The sequence below is a fragment of the Acinonyx jubatus genome, chromosome D4, assembly GCF_027475565.1.
Source record: "Acinonyx jubatus isolate Ajub_Pintada_27869175 chromosome D4, VMU_Ajub_asm_v1.0, whole genome shotgun sequence".
Lineage (NCBI taxonomy): Eukaryota > Metazoa > Chordata > Mammalia > Carnivora > Felidae > Acinonyx > Acinonyx jubatus.
Window position 1 is genome coordinate 75,169,460 of NC_069391.1, and position 4,980 is coordinate 75,174,439.

A 4,980-nucleotide genomic window follows, 5' to 3' on the forward strand; every position below is an offset into this window, starting at 1 on the left:
ACGCCCCCGGTCCCACCCCGCTAGGCCCCGCCCACAGCATCCCCGCCTCGCCCACCTCGGAGGCCGGCGGGCGCGGTGGGCGGGGCGGCGGGGCTGGACGGCGCGCGGCTCACGGCCGGGGACAGCGCGCCCTCTGGGACAGCCGCCCCGCGTCCCTGGGATTCCCCTCTCTGCCTCCTCGGGTTCGCCTTGCTTCTTAGTTCCCCCCAAACTGCACAAGAGCTGGGTGAGTAAGTGGGGTCTTCTTCAAAATTCTGTGCCCTTTTCCTTGGAGGCGGGAAACGCCCGAAGTGCCGCCTTTTCTGATTTTCAAAATGATTTATAAAAAAAAAAAAAAAAAAAAAGACGAGAAAAAAAATGCACATGCCAAGGTTTTTTACGTAAAGTTTAGAAATGACCGTGCAGGTTTGTTGTTTTTTTTCCCTGATGAGCCTTGTTTGTTAAATTTAGTATTTAAAAAACGCCTTATGTCCACGTGTGTTTTCACAGGAGAACGAAGAAAAAATGAGATTGTGAACCAACCCACAGTGCCCGGCAGAAGTAGAAAACACCTCTTTCCACCCTTTGTAGCACATAGGCTTGGGTCACTTAGGAAAGTTGACATGGTCTCCTTGGTAACAAGAGGAATGCTGTGCATTCTTCCATAGGACCTTTAGTTCCTGGAGAGCAGGACGGATCGTGACTCCTCTCCGTATCATTTATTCATTCAACACATACATTGAAGTAAATGAAGGAAGGAAGTAGGTCCATACTCACTTCCCCGCCCACCATGTCCTGCTGAAGCCACAAGGCACATCTGAGATCCTGTAACTGGAAGCTTGCATGGTGCCCACCATTCCTAGGAAAGGTCATTGCCCAGGCAAGAAGCTTGAACAGAGAACAGGGCCAGGCTGGCCTGGACTGAACCCCTGAGTCTCTGAAGTTCACCCTCTTTGGGCTTTGGACTTGAAGAGGTTAGATACCCCAGGGATGGTGGGTGGGTGGGGGGGATGCTTGCTTAGACATAGCCACACAGAGCAGTTGTATCTTATAAGCGGAACATAAATTAGCCACCCCACATGAAGCGCATTGGTTTCATGTGAACCCGCTTCTTCTGTGAAGACATGGGCTCCCTTCAAGACTTTGGAATATTCGGGGAGGATTGCTGTGGACTCTCCTGTCCCCTTCCCACCCTTGTGCCAGAGTGTTACTGGGTAAAGCAGCACGATGCGGGCCAGCTGTGACAATAGCAGAGAAGCTAATGAGATATTCCCAGGGGAAAGTAAATCTTGTCTTCCCCAAGGAGATTCCTCCTCCGGCGACAATGTTGGAACACATTGCTTTAATTTTATTTTAAAAAGTAATTTTCTGGGGCACCTTACTGGCTCAGCCAATAGAGTGGGCAACTCTTGATCTGGGGGTGGTGAGTTTGATACGCACACTGGAGGTAGAGTTTATGTAATAAAAATTTTTTTTTTAATTTAGAAAAAGTGACTTTCTTATAATGCATTATGTGCAAGATGAAGACAAGGAGACCACACGAGTTCCTTTTATTATTATTTTTTTAACGTTTATTTATTTTGAGAGAGAGAGAGAGACTGTGTGCACAGGGCGGGGAGGAGCAGAGACGGTGGGAGAGAGAAACCCAAGCAGGCTCCACACCGTCTGCCCCGAGCCTGTTGCTGGGCTCTATCTCATGAAAGGTGAGACCACGACTTGACACAGAAGACATGAATAGACACTTCTCTAAAGAAGACATCCGGATGGCCAACGGGCACATGAAAAGATGCTCATTGTCACTCCTCGTCAGGGAAATACCAATCAAAACCACACTGAGATACCACCTCACGCCGGTCAGTGGCTAAAATGAATAAGTCAGGAGACTACAGATGCTGGAGAGGATGTGGAGAAACGGGAACCCTCTTGCACTGTTGCTGGGAATGCAAACTGGTGCAGCCACTCTGGAAAACAGTGTGGAGGTTCCTCAAAATATTAAAAATAGATCTACCCTATGACCCAGCAATAGCACTGCTAGGAATTTACCCAAGGGATACAGGAGTGCTGATGCATAGGGGCACTTGTACCCCAATGTTTATAGCAGCACTTTCAACAACAGCCAAATTATGGCAAGAGCCTAAATGTCCATCAACTGATGAATGGATACAGAAGATGTGGTTTATATTTACAATGGAATAGTACTTTGGCAACGAGAAAGAATGAAATCATGCCATTTGTAGCAACTTGGATCAGACTGGAGGGTACTAGGCTGAGTGCAATAAGTCAAGCAGAGAAAGACATACCATCTGTTTTCACTCATATGTGGATCCTGAGAAACTTAACAGAAGACCTTGGGGGAGGGGAAGAAAAAAGAAGAGGTTAGAGAGGGAGAGAGCCAAAGCATAAGAGACTCTTAAAAACTGAGAATAAACTGAGGGTTGATGGGGGGTGGGAGGGAGGGGAAAGTGGGTGATGGGCACTGAGGAGGGCACCTGTTGGGATGAGCACTGGGTGTGGTATGGAAACCAGTTTGACGATAGATTATATAAAAAAAGAAAGGCGACTCAGCCTAAATCAAGAGTCACACACTTAATGGACTGAGCCACCCAGGCACCCCCACACGAGTTCCTTTTAGACTGTGGTTTACATTTTTTATCGTGGAAACAAAAGTAGGAACCCAAAATATCTTGTGCAGAATTTGCATTTTGGTCAGAATCAGAATAAAAGTAATTGCAGTTTGTTTTCTCTATCTATTGCTAACCTAGATGACCTTTTAAACTAAGGGACTTAAGACACTGAGAAGGCAAATACGCTGTGAAAACTGTGATAATGCTTTATGAAATTAAATTCATAAATTCTATCATTTCAATGTTTGAAGCTAAGCCTGTCACGTCTTTCCACTAGACTAAACATGTTTCCTTCCTCCCCACTTGATTAGTTGGGTTTTTTTTCCTTTTTTTTTTCTGGGCTTATTTCAAGGATATTTTAAGTTTTGGGTTTTGTTTTTTAAGATTTTATTTTGAAGTAATCTCTACACCCAACGTGGGCTTGAACTCACAACCCTGAGATCAAGAGTTGCACGCTCCACCAACTGAGCCAGCCAGGAGCCCCTTACGTTTGTTTTTAATCATGAACATGGCTTAATATGCCTAAAAGAATAACTCTTTTTAATTGCAAAAAGGGTGATCAAATGTGCTTGCTTTTGAGTTACCTCCTCGTATCATTCAGCGTTTATAGCTTAAAAAAGAAAAGAAAAGGAAAATGTGCATTATCTTATGTCCCAGCAATTCTACTCTTTGGTGTTAAGTCATCAGTTATATTGTCTAATGTAGTAGCCACAAGATATGTGTGGCTGCTGAACCCCTGGAATTGTCTACACTGCATTGAAGTGTGTGATAAGTGTAAAATACGCAATAGATTCTGAAAATTTAATGTGAAAGAAAAAAGAATTTAATATATCTCATTTTAGGGGCACCTGGGTGGCTCAGTCAATTAAGCATCCAACTTCGGCTCAGGTCATGATCCCACAGTTCGTGAATTCAAGCCCCACATCAGGCTCTATGCTGACAGCTCAGAGCCTGGCGCCTGCTTTGGATTCTGTGTCTCCCTCTCTGCCCCTCCCCCAGTCACTCAAAAAAGAAATAATCAACATTAAAAAAAGTAAAAGGAAAAAATAAATAAAATATCTCATTTTAATTCATTTTCAAATATGGACCATATGTTGAAGTGATAATATTTTGGATATATTGACTTAAATTTTATTAAAATAAAAAATAAAAGGGTGAACAAAATTTGTTACTGCCAATAATTGGAACTTTGGATATATGTTGCCAAAGCAGTGCTGATTCTGTTCCTTTACACAATTTGTACAGTGTTGTACTTCATGTGCATCATGAGCATTGATGGGTGGATTTGATCATCTAAGTTCAATGTGTGATACTGTTTTTATAGGAAAATTAACTTCCAAGATCCAAACAGTGGATTAAAAAAATTTTTTTTTAATGTTTATTTTATTTTTGAGAGAGAGAGAGAGAGACAGAGTGCGAGTGGGGGACGGGCAGAGAGAGAGGGAGACACAGAATCCGAAGTAGGCTCCAGGCTCTGAGCTGTCAGCGCAGAGCCCAACGCGGGGCTCGAACCCATGAACTGTGAGATCATGACCTGAGCCCAAGTCGGACGCTTCACCCACTGAGCCACCCAGGTGCCCCCCAAACAGTGGATTTAGAAATTAACTTTCAGAAAAATCTTTCTGGTCAATTGCTTACTGTGGGTATCCCATAAATGTAATTATTTTTAATGAGCACAGGAGCAGAAGCCCATCATAAAGCTACACACGTAGTCCAGAAGGTCTTTCTGGATCATTTAAAGGTGTGTCCGGTCAGAATACAGGTATCACAGCAGCTAATTTTACAGAGAATTGAAGGAGTTGGTTAAACAGGTAAGGGAGGGCTGAAAGGTACAAAGGGAAACATGGCAGTAACAGAAAGACAGCAAGGGCCGCTGGTAGAGCTGGAGGAAAGGAGCGGGTATCAGAAACTAACAGCTGCCTGCCGTGGAAAAGAACCCTGGGAAGCTGGGACTCAGGCCTCTAAGGAAGGGGGTGGTACCCAACTGGGGGTGATATTTCTGCAGGTAAGTGTTGAGGCTAGATCTGAGAAAGTGGATCCAATACTGGAAATCAGAAACCAACTGCGGCAGTCAGGGAAAAGAATCATTGCTTGGTGACCTCGGTGGACACAGCAAGCAGATGTCCAGGAGCAAGTCCCTTCTCCTGCCTCCTGGTCTCCTCGAGCGCCGGTTACTGGCCTTAACAGAAAACTTGTTTTGCTTTTGCAGAACCACAGCATCGCTGAACAGAGTACCTTAGACATAACCAGTATAAGGCGTAATCTCATGATTATAAATATCAACTATCCTAATATTATAGATGCGGGGAAGTGCTAATAAACACAGCTGTTACAGTGACAATATAATTGCAATACATTTTTTAAAATATCATAATAA